This window comes from Ursus americanus, chromosome 2 (genome assembly GCF_024610735.1).
Source record: "Ursus americanus isolate L20-20 chromosome 2, mUrsAme1.1.p, whole genome shotgun sequence".
NCBI classification, from domain to species: Eukaryota; Metazoa; Chordata; class Mammalia; order Carnivora; family Ursidae; genus Ursus; species Ursus americanus.
Window position 1 is genome coordinate 58,678,726 of NC_142128.1, and position 22,158 is coordinate 58,700,883.

Below are 22,158 nucleotides of genomic sequence, written 5' to 3' on the forward strand. Positions count from 1 at the left end.
AATTGCTATTATTACTATTCAAATTTTTTATTAGAAAGTAGTTGTCATTTTAAACTGAGAAGGAAGCAAAATTAAAATCATTTTTTGTACAGATTCTGAGTGAATTATCGTTTAAAAATATTTTAAATGAGAAAACATGAGAATTTCAAATCCTTCTGATTTTTATCAAAATCATTTAATGATCAAGAATAATGTAATTCGGGGCGCCTGGGTGGCACAGCGGTTAAGCGTCTGCCTTCGGCTCTGGGCGTGATCCCGGCGTTACATGATCGAGCCCCACGTCAGGCTCCTCCACTATGAGCCTGCTTCTTCCTCTCCCACTCCCCCTGCTTGTGTTCCCTCTCTCGCTGGCTGTCTCTATCTCTGTCAAATAAATAAATAAAATCTTTAAAAAAAAAAAAAAGAATAATATAATTCATCATAGAAAACAGAAAGCTGAAAATGTTATATAAACTTAAAATTCTATTTATCTATAATACTTACAGATAAATATGTTTATTTATAGATAACATTTATATAAGATCATACATAGCTATGTAAAACACTGCAATATACATAATGTTTATAGTCAAAATCTGCAGAGATACTTTGTGATATATTTTATTGAAGAGTGATAATAATACCTGGAACTTTGTGTATTTTATTATTAACCTCTATTAATCATGAGCTCCAAAAACTATCCTGTATAGCTTAAAAGAAGGGGTGGTGAATACTACTTTGAGTTGGAGGGAAATATGGTATGTGGAAGCTCTTGAACACAGAAAAAGGAAGGAAAACCCAAACATTAGAGTAAGAAAATTATTAAAGTGAATAAAGCAGGCAGTGAGGGTTATACAAAACTACCTAACTCCAGGCCTAACTCCTGCCCAAGCAGGAGAACCTGCTCTATATTTCAAGAAAGCTGAAAACAGAGGCTTTTTTCCTTCCCTTCCTCCTTCCCTCTGCCATTCCCTTCCTTCCTTCCCTTCTTCCTTCCTTCCTTTATTCCCTTCCTCTCTCTTTCTTCCTCCCTTCCTCTTTTTTAATCTTTTCTTTCTTTTTTCCTTTATTTTCTTTCTTTTTTACTTTTCTTTCCCACATTTTCAACTCAGAAAGAGAGCTGACTTTCAAGATGTATCATCACTAACATTGTAGTACAGAACAAAATTGATGATCACGTTTGGTTCCCAAGTAAAAGGTGCCCCCAAGTTTCCAGCATGCCATTTGAAGTGACAGGTTACATAGCTATTAAAACCAATTAGTGGACACATCAGATGGTTCAGTGCGATGGGGAAAAACACACTCATAGAAAACTACTGAAGGGCTGAATGACCAGGTAAAGAATTGAGTCACAGGGAGTCCTCAGGGGAAAATAACCTGTGATTGCTTACACATGAATCCTGATTATGGAAAAAACAGTACCAAATATTGGAAACTGATTCAGAGCGTATGAAGCCTTCTGGAGGACTTGGCTTAAAATCTGCAAGTCACTGCCACCAACTGGTGCTGTAATTGAGTCTTCAAAAGGCCATTCTAGCAAACCATCTGCTTAAGAAGGCTGGAGAACATGGTAAGACCATTGAATTCCATGAGCCTCACTTTATTTGCTGTGAAATAATGATGAGAAGCAATCCTATGGGAAATACCATGATGGTGGATGAGGAATTCTGTAAGTCCTTGGATATTTTTGACAGAAACATTGGGTGCAGGGAAGGCAAATCTATATTCAGACTGTCTGCTTGAATAAGATCAAAACACTTCCCCTTCTAATATGGAAGCAGTCCAATGTCATCACATGCTACCAGGTAGCTGGCTGATCAACCTCGGGAATGCTGCCATATGTGAAACGCAGTGCTGGTGTCCGTTGCTTGTATATTGAACATTCAGTGGTAGCCATTGTCAGACTGGCTTTGGTGAGCGGAAGTCACGGTGCTGGGCCTATGCATAACCTCCATCGCTGCCAGCATGGCCACTGGGCAATTACAGGGGGAGGATGGGGAAAGAGGCTGACTGATAACCACAAAGCAGGTGATCGTTCTGTTACTTTATTAAAATATTCCCTTGCTGAGGTCACTCTTTGATGAGCATTCACAAGGGACACAAATAACTTCATGTTTTTTTGCCCATTCAGAGGATCAATACATGAAACCCTTCAAGTTTCCTTGTCATTGATTTTCAAATTATGTTCTTTCATCTCCCTGACCATCCAGCCAAACCATTGGCTGAACTCCATGAATTGGCATATAATTGCACATCCGATCCTTTCTCTTTCCAAAAATAGGATATTATTTGGCAATAAAAATGATGGAAGAAACTTGAAAACATGACATCGTGTGTAAAATGAAGCCCATCGCAAAAGATGTATACTATATGATTTCATTTATATGGAATGTCTAGAACTGGTGAATACATAGAAATACAAAGTAGATTTGTGTTACCAGGTGTTTGAAGGGAGAGGGGAGTAAGTGTAACTATTATGAGCATTAAGTTTTCTTTTTGAATAAATGAAAATTTTTTTAAATTAGTGATGTTTGTACAACTGTGTAAGTGTACTTAAAATACTGAATTGCACACTTTTAAATGATTAATTGTATGCTATTTGAATTAAATAAGTTCAATAGAATTATTGTATGTATTTTTTTAATGGAAAAATTGAAAAGAAAAAGAACATCTTCCATGATTTTTTTTTTTTTAAGGTGTGTAGAGAGGAGACAAAGTGGTGTTGTGAGGAGTAAGAAGAATACTGGTGAAATTTAGCTTCTATCCCATTTCTTCCTCGGCTTTTCTATGATGAGTCAATTATCTTGAATTTTTAATATCAACTGTTCTAAGGCCCTGAGTCCAGGATGGAGCTTTGCAAGGTGAATTTCTTCACCACCATTAGAAATTCTTCCTAATTTTTATCCATTTTGTAAATTCACATTTTTATGTACTTTAATACGTATATTTGCATAGAATCTTGTTACCAAACTTCCTGGTCTGCCAACCTGTTCTGAGCTCTTCTTTTACTGTTTGTCAACCAAATTAAGATTTTATTTTTCATTATGATTTGACACATTGAACAGCCATCTCTTTTGGTAACCCTATAATTTTGGAATATTGATCCTACAAATATAATAAATAAATACAGAATAAAAATGGAGACTTAAGATTTAGTTTTTCTGAAAGTTAATTAAATGTGAATTTAGTCAATTTAGAATAATAGGGAATGTTTTTTATTCTGTGTACCTAAAACGTAGTATGGTGCCCTGCGCATGACACAGCACAGAATTAACTTGCTGAGTTAATGCATTTGACTCTTTACATTTGTTTTTTTCTCCCTCTTTCTCATACTCTATGGATTTAAGAGTGTTTAACCTAGTATTTTATCCTACTTATTTTATGTAACACTATATCAAGGGTGTGTTCTCATGTTCTTAAATATTCTTGCAACAATTTCTTACAGCAGCATAACATTTCGTTGTTATTTTTAATCAACTTTATTTAAATATCACTTGCATATATTTAAATGCATACACTGAAAGATGTATTTCAAAAAGTTTTAACAAATTTATACACCTGTGTAACCACTACCACAATCAAATTATAGAACACTTCCCTCAACCCCAGAATTCCCATACAAACACTCCTACTTTTCCACCTTCCCCTGGCCCGAGGAAACTGCTGATTATAGATTAAACTTATTTTTTCTAAGTTTTCTAAATTTCCATATAAGTAGAATTCTACAGTCTGACATCTTTTGTTCAGCATAATGTTTCTGAGATTTATTTGTATTGTTATGGATATCAGTAGCTCATTACTTCTTATATTTGAATAATATTACATTGCATGAATATACCACAATATGTTTGTTTACTCATTTGTTGATGTGCACTTGAGTTGTTTCCAGTTTTCTACTCTTATAATTACAGTGCTATGAACAATCATATACATGTCTTAGGATAAGCAAATGTTTTAATTTCTCTTTTGAAAATTTCTGGAAGTTATATTACAAGGTCATAAGATAGATATAGGTTTAACTTTATAATCTGTCAAATTGTTTTCCAAAGTGGTTTTAGCATTTTAATATTCCCACCAGCATAAATAAATATCTAAGTTGATCCACACTCTTACCTACACATGGTATTGTTAGTCTTTTTAATTGTAGCTCTGAATGTGTATTTATTTCTGTGGATTTAGTTTTCTATTCCTAGATGAATAATTACAAACAGTTTATCAAGTGTTAGCCATTTGTCTATCTTGTTTTCTGCACTATATTTTCAAATAATTTGCCCATTCATGGGCACCTGGGTGGCTCAGTCGGTTAAGTGAAGGCAGACTTCAGCTCAGGTCATGATTCCAGAGTCCTGGGATTGAGCCCCAATTGGGGCACCCTGCTCAGTGGGGAGCCTGCTTCTCCTTCTCCTTCTGTTGCTCCCCCTGCTTGTACTCCTTCTCTGTCAAATAAATAAATAAAATCTTAAAAAAAAAATCCTTTGTCCTCTTTGTTGTTTTTATTATTAAGTTGTGAAAGTTTTTTTCAGAATGTCAACAGAAAGCATTTGGCCAATTATATATATGTGTATATATATATGTATATATGTATATATATGTGTGTGTGTGTGTATATATATATATATATATAGCAACAAACCATTCACATACATGCACACATGCATAATATTTTTCAAAGAGGGAAATTTAATTTTGATAAAGTCCAATTAATCATTTTTTCTTTTATAATTCATGCTACTCCATGAATTCCAAACAATTACACTTTGCTGATTGAGTGTTGTGGTACATGTATTGAAAATCAATTGGCCATGTATGTGTGGTTCTATTTTTGGACTTTATTCCATTGTCTTCCTTTATATCCGTCCTTAAACCAATACCAAACTGTCTTGATTTCTGTAGATTCACATCAACCTGTTGTTAAATTTATCCCTAAATATTTCATGATTTCGATGCCACTTTAAATGGCTCACTTCTACATACATTAAGACTTCTATAAATTCTTCTTAAACTAGGTCACCCAATGACATGTATTGTTTTTACCTTGAATTTCTCTGTCTTTAATGGTGTCTATCTTACTGTTGATGTCCTTCTCTCATTCACCAAAATCTGAGATCTTTGAGAGCGTGAAACAGACTGTACTCACTGTTGTGTAAGCAGCAGAGCAAGAAGATGGTATCAGTTATGAATAAACAAATGAATGAATGACTTAGGAATGTTATTCTTTGGGAAGTGGAAAGGGACTTACAGTTCATGTAAATCTAAAAGGTATTAAGGACAACTGCAATGTGGGGTATCTGGGTGGCTCAGTCTGTTGAGCAGTGGATTCTTGATCTTGGATCAGGTCTTGATCTGAAGGTCGTGAGTTGGAGCCCCACACTAGGCTCCACTCTGGGTGTGGGGTACACTTAAAAAAAAAAACCAAAAAAAGAAAATTTGCGATTATAAGAAATACCAAAATTTGTTTGGTAGACAAATATGGACTATCCATTAATATGACTTTGGGATGCTAAATGTTTCAAATATAAATTATTTCTGTATTTTATATAAATGTGAAATGACACTTGAAATTTATTTAATCTATATATCTACAAAAGACTTTTCTATAGAGATTTCAGTCTAAAATAATTTTCTGTTATTACAAACTATAGGGTTCTACATCTGAAATTTTTTCTATGAAACTATTTAGAATCAATATTTTAAAGATATCATTGCTTTTACTCTATTTTTATCTTTTAAAATTCTTAATTATTAATTCTATGTTTAAAATCTGGTGGTGATTTCATGAGTCAAAACTGAGTTGAGAGGGAGGAGTTGAGATGGCGGAGGAGTAGGGGACCCCTTTTTTAGCCGGTCCCCTGAGTCTAGCTGGATAGGTACCAGACCAGCCTGAACATCCACGGAATCAGCCTGAGATGCAGGAAGATACATCTGGATCTCTACAAATGAACATCTCCAGAGCTGAGTATTGAGGTACTAAGCGGGGAGCCATGAAACCATGCACAGATACCGGAAGATAAATGGAAGGGGGAGGGAGCCTCCGGGCTCAGGCGCTGGGAAGCGGTAGCCACCTGCATGGGAGCGGGTGGACTCGCGGACTGCACCCGCGGGAGAACAGACTGAGACCGTGAGCCGGGGAATGATCGTCACCAGACTTCTCACAGAACTCCGGTGCGCTCACTGGAAACAGACTGAGACCGGGAGCTCCAGAGCGCATGGGGGCAGCTGGCAGCTGGCGGCTGGTGGCTGGCAGCGATAGAAACACAAAGGAGAGAGATGCGCCGGCCCTGGAAGTGAGGGCTGGGACACCAGGTGTGGGGCGCACATCCCAGGACGCTCCAGGGTTGAGCAGCACCAACAGAAACAGAGTTAAAGTGGCCAGAACATCAGTGGAGAACAGTCCGTGATCCCTCTGTTCAGAGGCAGAGGCTGAGATTCAGCCACTGCTGCTCTGACTCTCAAGAGGCAGAGGAAACCGCCAGGGAAAGCCGCCAGAGAACAAAAGCCTGGAAATACCGGCTCGCAGTGTGCCCGTGCCCATCCCCCCTCGCAGGGGACACGGAGACTGTACCCAAACAGGGTTGCCTGAGTATCAGAGCGGCAGGCCCCTCCCCCAGAAGGCAGGGTGAAAAATCAAGAAGCCCACATCCCTAAGATCCCTATAAAACAAGGGCGCACGGCTTGGGCCCCGGTCAATAATTTGGGCTCTGGACAACCCCGCAAACTCTCCTCATCAGAATGACGAGAAGGAGAAATCCCCCAGCAAAGAAAAGACAATGAGTCTGTGGCCCCTGCCACAGAACTAATGGATATGGATATAACCAAATTATCAGAAATGGAATTCAAAGTAACAATGGTCAAGATGATGTGTAAACTTGAAAAAAGTATTAACGAAAATGTTAATGAGAATATAGAATCTCTAAGGGCGGAAATGAGAGTGACTCTGGCAGATATTAAAAATTCTATGAGCCAAATGCAGTCAAAACTAGAGGCTCTGATGGCCATGGTGAATGAGGCAGAAGAACGTATCAGCGAACTGGAGGATGGGTTAGTAGAAGAGAAAGCTAAAATAGAACCTGGGCTCAAAAAAATCCATTCTCAAGAATGTAGGTTATGGGAGATTACTGATTCAATGAAATGTGGCAATGTCAGAATCATCGGCATCCCCGAGGGGGTGGAGAAAAACAGAGGTCTGGAAGAGATATTTGAACAAATTGTAGCTAAAAACTTTCCTAATCTAGCCAAGGAAACAAACATCCGTGTCCAAGAACGGAGAGGACCCCTCCCAAGCTCAACCATGACAAACCTACGCCACGTCACGTCATAGTGCAATTCGCAAATATTAGATCCAAGGATACAGTATTGAAAGCGGCCAGGGCAAAGAAATTTCTCACATACCAAGGCAAAGGTATCAGAATTACGTCAGACCTGTCTACACAGACTTGGAATGAGAGAAAGGGTTGCGGGGGCATTTTTAAAGCTCTTTCAGAGAAAAACATGCAGCCAAGGATCCTCTATCCAGCAAGGCTGTCATTCAGAATGGATGGAGAAATAAAGACCTTCCAGAATCGCCAGTCATTGACCAATTTTGTAACCACGAAACCAGCCCTACAGGAGATATTAAGGGGGGTTCTATAAAAGTAAAAAGGCCCCAAGAGTGATACAGAACAGAAAGTCACAATCAATAGAAACAAAGACTTTACTGGCAACATGGCATCACTAAAATCATATCTCTCAATATTCAGTCTCAATGTAAATGACCTAAATGCTCCCATAAAACACCACAGGGTTGCAGATTGGATAAAAAGACACGACCCATCCATTTGCTGTCTACAAGAGACTCATTTTGAACCTAAAGATACATTCAGACTGAAAGTAAAGGGATGGAATACCATCTTTCACGCCAATGGACCTCAAAAGAAAGCTGGGGTAGCAATTCTCATATGAGACAGATTGGATTTTAAACTAAAGACTATAGTTAGAGACACAGAAGGGCACTATATTATTCTTAAAGGATGTATCCAACAAGTGGATATGACAATTATAAATATATATGCCCCCAACAGGGGAGCAGCAAGATACACAAGCCAACTCTTAAGCACAATAAAGAGACATATAGATAAAAATACGTTAATAGTAGGGGACCTCAACACTCCACTATCAGCAATAGACAGATCACTTAAGCAAGAAATCAACAAAGAAACAAGAGCTTCGAATGCCATACTCGACGAGTTGGACCTCATAGATATATATAGAACACTACACCCCAGAACCAAAGATTACTCATTCTATTCTAATGCCCATGGAACATTCTCAAGACTAGACCATGTTCTGGGTCACAAAACAGGTCTCAACCGATACCAAAAGACTGAAATTATTCCCTGCATATTCTCAGACCACAGTGCTCTGAAATTGGAATTCAACCACAGGAAAAATTTGGAAGAAACTCAAACACTTGGAGACTAAGAACCATCCTGCTCAGGAATGATTCGATAAACCATGAAATCAAAAATCAATTTAAACAATTTATGGAGACCAACGAGAATGAAAACACAACGGTCCAATACCTATGGGATACTACAAAGGCAGAGCTAAGGGGAAAATCCATAGCCATCCAAGCTTCACTCTAACGAATAGAAAAATCTAAAATGCGGTTTTTATATTCTCACCTCAAGAAGCTGGAACAGCAACAGAGGGACAGGCCTAATCCACTCACGAGGAAGCAGTTGACCAAGATTAGAGCAGAAATCAATGAATTAGAAACCAGGAGTACAGTAGAGCAGATCGACAGAACTAGAAGCTTGTTCTTTGAAAGAATTAATAAAATTGACAGGCCACTGGCAAGACTTATCCAAAAGAATAGAGAAAGGATCCAAATTAATAAGATTATGAATGAAAAAGGAGAGGTCACAACCAACACTAATGAAATTGGAAGGAATATTAGAAACTTTTATCAATAGCTTTATGCCAATAAATTAAGCAATCTGGAAGAGATGGAGGACTTCCTGGAAACCTATAAACTACCAAGACTGAAACAGGAAGAAATTGATTTTTTAAACAGGCCAATTAATTATGAAGAGATTGAGTCAGTGATAAACAACCTTCCAAAAAATAAAACTGCAGGACCGGACGGTTTTCCTGGGGAATTCTACCAAACATTCAAAGAAGAAATAATACCTATTCTCCTAAAGCTATTTCAAAAAATAGAAACAGAAGGAAAGCTACCAAATTCATTCTATGAGGCCAACATTACCTTGATCCCCAAACCAGGTAAAGACCCCATCAAAAAGGAGAATTACAGACCGATTTCCATAATGAATATGGACGCCAAAATTCTCAACAAGATCCTGGCTAATAGAATCCAACAGTACTTTAAAAGGATTATCCATCATGACCAAGTGGGATTCATCCCTGGGATGCAAGGATGGTTCAACATTTGCAAACCGATCGGTGTCTTAGATTTTATCCAGAAGGAAAAAGCCAAAAATCATATGATTCTCTCAATAGATGCAGAAAAAGCATTTGACAAAATACAGCATCCTTTCCTGACTTAAAACCCTTCAGAGTGTAGGGATAGAGGGTACATTCCTCAATCTCATAAAAACCATCTATGAAAAGCCTACAGCAAATATCTTTCTCAACGGGGAAAAGCTGGAAGCCTTTCCCTTAAGATCAGGAACACGACAAGGATGCCCACTCTCACCACTATTATTCAACATAGTACTAGAAGTCCTTGCAACAGCATTCAGACAACAAAAAAGGGATAAAAGGTATCCAAATCAGCAAAGAAGAAGTCAAACTTTCTCTTCACAGATGACATGATACTCTATATGGAAAACCCAAAAGAATCTACTCCCAAACTATTAGAAGTTATAGAGCAATTCAGTAATGTGGTGGGATACAAAATCAATGCTCAGAAATCAGTTGCATTTCTATACATGAATAATGAGACTGAAGAAAGAGAAATTAGGGAATCCATCCCATTTACAACAGCACCAAAAACCATACGTTACCTTGGAATTAACTTACCCTGAGACGTAAAGGATCTATATTCTAGAAGCTATAAATCACTCTTGAAAGACATTGAAGAAGACACAAAAAGATGGAAAAATATTCCATGCTCATGGATCGGAAGAATTAACATAGTTAAAATGTCCATGCTACCCAGAGCAATCTACCCTTTCAATGCTATCCTGATCAAAATACCGATGACATTTTTCAAAGAACCAGAACAAATATTCCTTAAATTTGTATGGAACCAGTAAAGGCCCCGAATCACCAAGGAACTGTTGAAAAGGAAAAACAAAGCTGGGGGCATCACAATGCCGGATTTCGAGCTGTACTACAAAGCTGTGATCACAAAGACAGCATGGTACTGGCACAAAATCAGACACATAGACCAACGGAACAGAATAGAGAACCCAGAAATGGACCCTCAGCTCTTTGGGCAACTAATCTTTGATGAAGCAGGAAAAAACATCCGGTGGAAAAAAGACAGTCTCTTCAATAAATGGTGCTGGGACAATTGGACAGCTACATGCAAAAGAATGAAACTTGACCACTCTCTCACACCATACACAAAGATAAACTCCAAATGGACGAAAGACCTCGATGTGAGACAGAAATCCATCAAAATCCTAGAGGAGAACATAGGCAGCAACCGCTACGACATTGGCCAAAGCAACCTTTTTCATGACACATCTCCAAAGGCAAGAGAAACAAAAGATAAAATGAACATGTGGGACTACATCAAGATAAAAAGCTTCTGCACAGCCAAGGAAACAGTCAAAAAAAACAAGAGGCAGCCCACGGAATGGGAGAATATATTTGCAAATGATGTTACAGATAAAAGACTGGTATCCAAGATCTACAAAGAACTTCTCAAACTCAATACACGAGAAGCAAATAAACAAATCATAAAATGGGCAGAAGATATGAACAGACACTTTTCCAATGATGACATGCAAGTGGTTAACAGACACATGAAAAAATGTTCAAAATCATTAGCCATCAGGGAAATTCAAATCAAAACCACACTGAGATACCACCTTACACCAGTTAGAATGGCAAAAATAGACAAGGCAAGAAACAACAATTGTTGGAGAGGATGTGGAGAAAGGGGATCCCTCCTACATTGTTGGTGGGAATGCAAGTTGGTACAGCCACTCTGGAAAACAGTGTGGAGGTCCCTTAAAAAGTTAAAAATTGAGCGACCTTATGACCCAGCCATTTCACTACTGGGTATTTACCCCAAAGATAAAGTGAAGAGAGGGGCCATATGCACCCCAATGTTCATAGCAGCATTGTCCACAATAGCTAAATTGTGGAAGGAACCGAGTTGCCCTTCAACAGATGACTAGATTAAGAAGTTGTGGTCCATATATACAATGGAATATTACTCAGCTATCAGAAAGAATGATTTCTCAACATTTGCTGCAACATGAACGGCACTGGAGGAGATAATGCTAAGTGAAATAAGTCAAGCAGAGAAAGACAAGTATCATAGATTTCTCTCATCTATGGAACATAAGAAGTAGAAAGATCGGTAGGGGAAGAAAGGGATAAAGAAAGGGGGGTACTCAGAAGGGGGGATGAAGCATGAGAGACTATGGACTCTGAGAAACAAACTGAGGGCTTCAGAGGGGAGGGTGGTGGGGGAATGGGATAGGCTGGTGATGGGTAGTAAGGAGGGCATGTATTGCGTGGTGCACTGGGTGTTATACTCAACTAATGAATCATCGAACTTTACATCAAAAACCAGGGATGTACTATATGGTGACTAACATAATATAATAAAAAAACAAAAACAAAAACTGAGTTGAAGATTCATATTATTTCTATACCTCATGTAGTGTTATCTGAGCTTATGGACCTTGGTATTTTTTATTACAATCACAAAATTTTTTCTGTTACTGACTTTAATGTATTTGCCATTTATCTTTTTAAAACTATGGGAATATTAACTTCAAAACACATTTAAAATATTTTTTCCTCCTCACAGTGTCACCTGCTTTTTTTCTTTTTTTCCTTTTTTTTTTTTGCTATATGTTTCATAAACTATATTCTGATGCTTGTTCATGTAACAAAATGTGACTTACTGATTGCCAACCCCAGAGTTTTCCGTCAGTCTTGATTTTGCTCGATTTAACAGTGGCCTTGCACACAGTCGATCACAATGTTCTTACCATTTGACTTCATGGGGTAGCAGTGATTTCTCATCTTGCATCTTATCTTTGCAGTCATCCTTTTTGCCTGTGTAGCAAAGACACTCCCTAAGATTCCTAATATGTCACTTAGAGTATATAATTAATGATGAGGGTTGGTTGAAGCACCATGGGGGGCTCCTCACTTTCTGCTGTGTGTCCTGATCTCACAGTCTATACAGGGCTTTAATAGTAATAGAATCACAGGGAGCATTATATAGAGAAAGAATGTGTTATTTAATCATAATGTGTTTCTTCATAAATATTCCATGTTCAGAATTCTGGATTTTTGTTGCTGAAGCAGACTGGTTTCTACTGCAGATAAAAACTCTTTATATCTTTCTTTTTAAAAGGAAAGACTAGACTTTCCTTCAATTGGCTAAGCTTTTAGAGCAAATATATGTCAGATGTTAACAAATTTAATATAATTAATACATTGATTTTCTATATGACAAGGCAATGCATTATTATACACTTAGAATGGGTATAAAAAAGTATCTGCAGAGAGATTCAAAGCATGCTTGACCAGAACAAAACTCAATTGTAAGATGCTGTATATTTCCTTTTTTAATAAAATATGCCATATATATAAATGCACTGTCCTATTTGCAAGATGGCCTTTCAACTAAAATATACTATGTGAGCCAACATCAGTAGTTCAGTTTATTCATCCAGTTTCTTGGAGTTTGCCCAGGTAATTTATATCTATTAAGTGACTCAAATGTTACAATATAATTTTTAAACCAATCAATTAAATAATTAAAGGTCTTGAGATATTTGGATTTATCAGGGTTGCAAAGTCAATAAAAAATGAAATAGGGTGATATTGAAATTTCCTCTTTTCTGTTTGCTAACTTTCCCTATCAATTCAATCAGCTATCTTAAGTCTTGAGTTTATTGACCTCTCCAGTACAGCTCATTTTTAAAAATTATATTTGAAGAACTTAATAGGTGAGAATTATTTTGGAATCACAGCATTTATGAAGTGGAAGGAACAGAGTTATAAGCATCAGAAGAATCAGGTTTAAAAAAACAGTTCTTCCATTTACCATCTGTGTGACCTAGTCCTAAACATAAAATGTGCTCCAGAATTGAGAGATGAGCACTAGATAAAATAATTTATGTGTATAACGGATCTTTGTAAGGATTATGTGTACTTAATTGTGAAATTTCTTTGGAGTTTTATGATAAAATGAGAAGTCTAAGGGATTATTCTACTCTGCAACAACCAGACCTGAATTGGACGAATTTTCAGGTTATAATAAAGGTAGTAGAAGTCTCTAAGGACCATCCTACAAACAACAAATGAACAAATGAACAAACAGGAATTCTGCCTTGGGGGGTCAGAGTCAGGGTTTTGTGATCAAGGGATAGGCTTCCATGGCTGGAAGCAGAAGCAGGAATGAGCTGGGAAGGATGCATAAATACATACGCCTGAAAAACTGGGAAAATGAGATGTAAGTGGTGGGGAGTCAGCGCAGCAGAGGATCAGAGTAAAGGTGAGCATTCTGGAACTGCAGGAATCCAAATGCACAGTTCTTCCCTGAGACACAGAGCACTGCTATGAGATTTTAAAGTTTAGAACACTAATGTGGAGAATCTGAGCCTAAAACTCCCATCCGAGTCCTGTAAACGGCTTAGTTGGTAGCACATGTGGCTTTAGAAATAGCTGAAGAAAACCTTTCCGGAGGAAAGAACCACACAGACCCACAGAGTAAGCTTTATATGCAAAAACAATTCTTGCCCATGTGCACTAGTGGACATCCACAAAAAATATGTAGAGTAACACTCTTTGCAAGAACAAACACTGAAAAAGCTTTCTTCCAGAACAACTGAAAAATAAACAGTGGAAAACTATATGGTGAAAATGAAAGAACCCCATCGACATTCAGCAAGATGGCTGCATCTTACTAAGGTAATTTTGCAAGTAACAAAGGATCTCTTTCACCAAGGGAAGACTAGATAATTCAAACCAATGCTTCTACTGAAAAGGACTAGAAAAGCATCTAGTGAGGACATCTGAGAGCAAAAAAAGCAGTACAAGTTATAGGGACAATAGCCACAAAATGGGGGAAAAAAACCCTAGAGAGGTCAGTCTAGCATTTGGGATCTCTTTTTCTGTAGGAACATCTGCCAATTCTGGAACTTTGGGAGGATGAGAAAATGAAAAGCTACCCAGGGATTTTTATGTCCTTTAAATTCTAGGGGATAAAACATGGGGTCTAGAGCCTACCAAAAAACAAGAGAGAGAGGGAGGGAGAAAGAGATTAAGTGAAACAGACACAGAGAGACAGAGGGAGAATCTGGTTAAACTCCTAAAACAGACACATGGTCATGCACAACATAGCAACATATGCCAACTTAGAAATATATACCTACTTGAAGATACACTTCAAACGTAAATTTAATGAATGTTTGACCAGCAGACACTGAAGTGTCTCTTAGAGGCAGAAGGAAAATGGCAACAGATTCAAGTTTGAAAACACAGATACAGAGGAAAAAGAATGGAAAATATAAATGTGTAGACGAACCTAAATATATGGGTAGGTAAAACAAAAAAATATGATACCTTATTCTGAATATGTGCATATGTATAAGAAAACAAGAATGCATAAACTGTGAGGGGAATGAATAGTTAACACATTCTAAGGTATTTACATTGGCCAGGGAGAAGCAAAATGTCAATTTTTGGTAAATCAAGTAGGTATGTTGTAATTTCCAGGATAACCACCAAGGAGAAAGTGGAAGAATGATAGGCATCATAAACTTTTCTAAAAAGTGAGAAATGCATAAATAATCAAAAGAAGGCAATCTCAAATATAAGCTGCTTATAAGAAACATAGCTGAAATATACATCTTCAAAAAGGTGGAAAATAAAATAATGAAAAAAAGATATACTGTACCATATATGAACAAAAGGAAAGTTAGTATACTATGTTAATATCATGCAGAACAGAATTTAAGTTAATATAAAAATTATTACTAAAGAATAAAAGGATAATTTATAGAGATATAATTTAATTAACAGTAGCATATAGAAATTGTATATTTATATGCTTTACACAATGAATGAAGAGGAATTACTAAAATGATATCAGCAAGATAAGGTAATAGATAAGTAAATGTTTAAAAAATAGCATTTCCAAAATACCACATATGAGGAAATAATCATAGTGCTTGCTTATAAATTAAAAGTCCTCATTTAAGACATTAATTTACATAGTGTGTTGTTATAATAATTAAAATAAGCCTTTAGTCATATGATGCCTTACAGATTATTCATGAAAATACAGAAAAAAAACTCACAAGAACATATGTATATTGATAATTATCATTATATGTAATAGGTATAAACTAACAGTATCTATAGAGTACATTACTTGTAGAGAATTAAGAACACAGTATCTATACAGAATTATCTCTCATTTTTCTAGATGTATCTCTATATGGTTACTTCTCACGTAGCTAGCATGATGTCAAATATAGTTTATTACATTTTTTATTTTAGATTTAAAAAATCTTTTAAAGAACAAACTAACTCTTGTCAAAGACAACAAAATATCAAATTTGCAACTTAAAATTATTTTAGCATTTTATTTTTAAATTATTCAAAATATGAAATAAAAAAGATAAAAATGTGGAATAAATTAAAATAATTCTACCTTATAAAACATATGTTAATTTTAGCATATTACCTTGGCATTTTTTTCTAAACACCAAACACCACCATTTATCATCACAATACCATTTGATATACTGCACTTCCCCCTTGATATTATCTTATAAAATTGTTAGTGTTTTGGTGTATTATTAATAATTATTTTAATAAATATTTCGTTCATTTTATATATAGTAACTTACTAAACATTTCTAGTATCATTGTGTATTTGAATATATTTATGAATAATTGATAAATTAACATATTTTATATGTACTTTTAAATTCTGGTGACTTTTTTTTCTAAGGAAAATCCATAGGCATAGGATTATTGGGTTATAGACTAAATATAAATACGATTGTTATTATTGTATAACTTTCCATAAAGGGTAATAATATTTTTTCATAATAAGTGAGTTGATACTTGATCTAAGAACAATAGGCACCTATTGAGTATTTAATGTATATAATGAAAGGAAAATATCTGGGGATAGGAAAGAAAGAAAACACAATTACTTCCCTTGAAGAATTTATAATTTATTTGGCAGGCTAGAATGTTCCAATTCAAAGGAAAAACAACTTTTCTGTTTTGCCTAAGTGTTAGAAGTCCATGATAATTTCTGCTATTATGTACTTGCTACTAAATTAGTAGTAAACTTTTAAATTTTTTAATAATATGTTTCTTGGAATGTTTTGACATTGTGGATATTTTTTAATTCTTCATGTTACCTTCATCTATTAGTAATTTGAGAAATATGATAATCTTTAAGATGGTACAGGAGTTTCTGCTATATATGGGTTCCCAAAAACCGTCTTGTACAAAAACCATACCCTAAAAATAATAGGGCTATGAGAACAACAGATTTGTTGCCATCACTCAAAACCCAATACTTTATGATCAGAGCCTCAGTGAAAGCAATAGTAATCCCAATGAAAATATTAGTATGGTTAAATCTTCTCTGGAATTTACACCTGGAATGACAATCTTTTATACCATTAAATCAGGAGAATTGTGTTTCCTGTGAAATAAAACTTTCAGAAGACATTTTTTTTTTTTTCAAATAAGGAACAACTTCATCAAAGTTAGAAAACACCCTCCAGGAGAAACCATTTTTATTGATCATTATTCTAAAATAAAAGGCAATATGCCCATAAGTTTCTCTTCTATGTATGAACAATCCTAAAATAGTTTAATATATTGGAGGGTTTAGCAGTTCAAAGACTATCAACTATCCCCTTCTTCACCAAAGAAAGTTGCTTCTGTGGGATTTTCAGTATTTTTAATGATTGCTGCAAGACATTAATCTGCTGGGGAAAATTGCATATAAACAAGCATGTGCTTACTCATATCATTCTCCTATTTATGCAACGTATATAAGCTAATTCATATTAAAAAACAAGTGTGTTACAGAACAGAATGCATAACAACCATTCCTTTTCTGCAGGGTAGCTTTATCAAAATTTGTTTCCTATTGTATACTTCTTTTCAAGGTCCCTTTTATTTGGCAGTTTGGGGCTAATAAACCCTCTTTATTTTTAGTCATTTAAACCTCTAACATATTTTCATATTTAATTATTAAAATTAATGTTTGCTTTTATTATATAATATATTTTTATTGTTCACTTTTTAAACCTTATAATTAATTAGGACCTTATATTTAATACCTTCACCCTGCATGTGTATAGCTGCATAAAGTCTTCCAACTCATATTCCACTTTTTTCCATTATGTGGAATGAATAATCAATTTTTGACATGTAGATTTGATTTGGCCTTGAAGGACTATATAAAATGGTTTCCTTCTATATTTGTGAAGCAAACAATACACTTTATTAAACAAACTATTTCATTAAAAATATTCAGTAAGCACCTAATTTCAGTATCTCAGTAAATCAGCATGCACAGTTTATTTCACATCAGTAATAGATCACTTCTATTTTTCAATTCTATAAATAATGTTCTAATATTTAAGATGTAATAATATTGATAGATGAAGTAGATAATATATACCTAGGATCTGCTCTAAATTCTTACATAATCATGTAGTTTAGCACATATTGCAAGAGCAGAATGTCAGCTTGTAGATTATAAAAATGATTCCAACTCTGAACTAAATCGCAAAGATGCCTTCTGGTCTCTCTTTGTTATTAATTCCTAGCTCTTCACTTTGCTGCTCCTTCTTCTTCTTCTTTTTTTTTTTTCCTATTATCCAGCTTCCTTTCTGTTGAACAATAAATGAAATAAGACAGAATTCAGATGGATGATGCTTGGAAACCAATGGTTTTATTTAATCAGAATAACAGGAACCTTAATAATACAGTGATGTTGAGAGAATTCAAACCATTTTAGACTGCTCTATAATCAAGTTTCTATGAACAAAGCTCAGAATTAAAGGAAGAATTGTAGGAAAAAATCTCTTTCAAACTACATTAGTCTTTTCATCTCTGATTTTGAGGATCGAATTTAATATTAGGACGGTTAATTGCTGGTGTTTAAAACATCTATTGGAAAACTTAAACTGCATTTGTAAATATGACAAAATAGTGTTCCATAAAAGCAAATTTTTCAGTCCATTCATTCAGTCTTCATGTACTCAGTTTTTATTTTGTGGCAGAAGGGTAAGGAAAGAGGAAAAAAAAGCAGAATACAGATGTAAACTGCAGAAACCCTGACATTCTGGGGTAGATAAAAAAGAGGATCTTATAAAAAGACTGGGAAGGAGATACTGAAAAAGACAAGCAGTCTCTCAGAAACTAAAGAAAACCAGGATCACAGGAGGAAGTTGTCAAGATTACTGAGTATCACATAAACATCAGTTAAATATGGACTGAAAAGTTTCTGTCCATTGCATCTGTCCCTACCCAGAGAAGGTAGGGATGACTTTCTCTAGAGGAGTTAATTGCACGTGAGGGTAGATGTCAGATTGCTATTGCGTTACAGGTGAAGGTGTACAATGAATGCATGTAAAAACTGATGAAATCTGAATAAGACCTGTTGTCCAGTTAACAGTGTTGCACCTATGTGAATTTTCTGGTTATGTAAGATAATGCTTTTGAGAAAAGCTGTGTGAAGACCTTACAGGAATCTCTGTACTATTTTTGCAACTTCCTGTGAGTCTATAATTATTTCAAAATAAAAAGTGTAAAAAAAAAAAAGGAATGTCCAATTCAAGTAAATTTGAACCCAACATTTTGATTCTATGTTCTCAGTGGAAAGAGAAAAAATAAACAATCTTAAATTCTATTTAATAGTTTGTTTTTCATAGTATTTTGGGTGTCAAAATTCTGTAATCAACCAGGCAGTACTGTAAGACTGAGTAAATATACTGATGTTGTTGGAAGCCAGAATCCTCACTACACAAGAAGGGAATAAGAAATGCTGAATGAAAAGAGGCAAGAATGGAGATTCTGTGGTGTTAGATAAAAATTGGAAATGTCAGTATAAATTCATGATTTCACCATATATTAACATATTATAATAATATTTACCTATACATAGTTCAATGTGTAGCTTACTTATATAGTTAATATATTTATATGTTATATGGAAGAAGGAAGATAAAAATATGGAATGGGGGTTGGAGGTTGCCTGGGTGACTCAGTTGGTTAAGCGACCGACTCTTCGTTTCTTTTTTTTTTTTTTTTTAAGGTTTATTTATCCATTTGACAGTGAGATAGACAGAGCCAGAGCGCGCAAGCAGAGGGAATGGCAGAGGGAGAGAGAGAAGCAGCTCCCGGATGAGCAGAGAGCCCAATGAGGGACTTGATCTCAGGCCCCTGGGATCATGATCTGAGCCGAAGGCAGATGCCCAACCATCTGAGCCACCCAGGTGCCACTACATGAAGTAGTTTTATGTGATGGAAGAGGAAAAGTCTTCAAGGCATCTGATCAGTCTTGCTCTGGACTACATCTTCCCACACTGTGAGATCACCACAGGCAGCTTGTGTTTATTGTTGGGGCCTGTGGGGACATTCTCAATCTTTCGCATTACTAGAAGTTTATCAATGATTTTTCCAAACACTGCGTGCTTCCCATCCAGCCAATCACATTTGGAGTAGGTGATGAAGGACTGTCAGCCATTTGTACTGGGACCACTGTTTGCCATGGAAAGCAGACCTGGAGCTGAGTGTCTAAGTTTAAAATTTTCATCTGCAAATGGCCCCCGGTAAATACTGGCAACTCCAGTACCATCTCCATTAACAAAATCCCCACCCTGAATCATGAAATCCTTTATGATCCTGTGGAAGGTGCTCCCTTTGTATACTATCAGAACCCCATCCTTTCTGAATTCTCCAGTGCAGAACTGCATAAAATTCTCGGCTGTCTTAGGCACAATGTCCGCAAAGATCTCAATCTTAAATGCGGCCAACTTCCTGGCCGCCAATGCTGACATCCCTACTCTTGGTTTCTGTTCAGGTCATGATCTCAGGGTCTTGAGGTTGAGCCTTGTGTGGGGCTCCATGCTCAGCTTGGAGTCTGCTTGAGATTCTCTCTCCCTCTGTCCCTTCCCCTCACTTATGCTTGTATACTCTCATTCTCTCTCTAAAATAAATAAATAAATAAATAAATAAATAAATAAATAAATAAATAAAAATATATATTATGGAATAGGGTAAGGCTTGGGAAATTCCTGACTTTATGATTTTGTAAAGGACTGATGTGTTCATTACTACTGGAAAATAATTGTTCCAATTATCTTTCAGTGGGCAAAGGCAAAACTAAAAAGGTCAATTTTATCCCATTCATGCCAATTATAAATAGAATGTGTGATCATGCAAAAGTTGGTAAAAAAATGTTTGGGGATGTGTGTGTGCATGTTATAAAAGAGTAAGAACACATGTTAAAGTAAATGTAGCAAAATATTAACAACTGGTAAATCTGAGTAATGGACACTTGACATGCTTCTTGGAAGTTTAGAATTATTACAAAATTAGCATTTAGAAAGACCAAATATCAGATTAGTAAGTAGAAATTGTAAGTATAAACTAATAATTTAAAAAACTTATTTTTGAAAAAAAGAATAAAAAGTTAAATTAATGATTAATTAAATAAAAATGGAAATAATAATTTAAAAATAGTAACATTCAATTTTTTCTCAATATTTACTATCTGTCTTGCACTTTCAAAATGCATTTTATTTCTTCATTCATTTAATCCATGCAAATTCCTGTGGTGGTAGGTTGTTCTCCTAGCTTTAGAGAGGAGGAAATGAAGGCATAGGGATTTTAAATCAACCTAGCCAGAGTGACTCAGGTGATAGTTGGAAAACTGGTTCAAATAGAAGCAGTCCAGTTCTCTAACCAGTTAGATCAACCATTGTAGTTGGTGAAGTAAACATCTTCATATAGTGATGAGAAGAACGCAATGTGTAACCAGGCAGCGAAGCCCATAGTTCCCTACTATAGGAGATACTGGATTTCAAATTACATGTGGAAAGGTTGGCCCCAAGTAGCATAAATGTTACCTCTCTTGTGGTATCTAGAATTTACTGTGGCAATTGAACAGGGTGATTAAGATAGCTATTAAGATCATTTATGTAAAATCTATTTATAAATTTAGATGGAATCATATTATGTATCTATTTGGAAAGTCACATTATTGTTGGTGAAGACTAGAAATTTTAGCCTACTTAATAGGCATGGACCAAAGCTGGCTGCTTTTCATGTTTACTGTAATAATTTCTTGAGTTCAAACATAGCATCTAACATAATATTACGACGGGAAGTATGGCATTAGTGTAAAGAAAATAAGGCATTTCATTGCTTTTAAATTGATAGCAGAAATAATTTGATACAAGTAGAATAATACAGGTATATGGATAATTTAATTCAATTAGTTATACATACTTTGGATAATTGCTGAGAAGCAGCACTATTCATTCTTTTAAAAAGATACTATGAGGGGCGCCTGGGTGGCTCAGTCATTAAGTGTCTGCCTTTGGCTCAGGCGTGATTCCGGCATTCTGGGATCGAGCCCCACATCAGGCTTCTCCGCTAGGAGCCTGCTTCTTCCTCTCCCCCTCCGCCTGCTTGTATTCCCTCTCTCGCTGGCTGTCTCTATCTCTGTCAAAATAAATAAATAAAATCTTAAAAAATAATAATAATAAATAAATAAATGATACTATGAGGGGCACCTGATGGCTCAGTTGGTTAAGCAGCGATCTCAAATAAATAAAATATTAAAAAAAGAAAAAAGAATACTATGAGATCATAATGGTATGTGTCCATATTGTGTACTTGTGAGATAATCAGGTACTTGTTATATTAAAATATATGTATATAAATGTAAATGTGTGTGATAGAGAATATGGGCCATCCTTAAAAAGCTCA

General features: G+C 35.7%; 1 pseudogene; it reads right to left on the minus strand.

Moving 5' to 3' along the window:
* Window positions 1–19,733: 19,733 nt before the first annotated feature.
* LOC123800096 (peptidyl-prolyl cis-trans isomerase H pseudogene) lies at window positions 19,734–21,219 on the minus strand (annotated as a pseudogene).
* Between the last annotated feature and the right edge of the window lie 939 nt (window positions 21,220–22,158).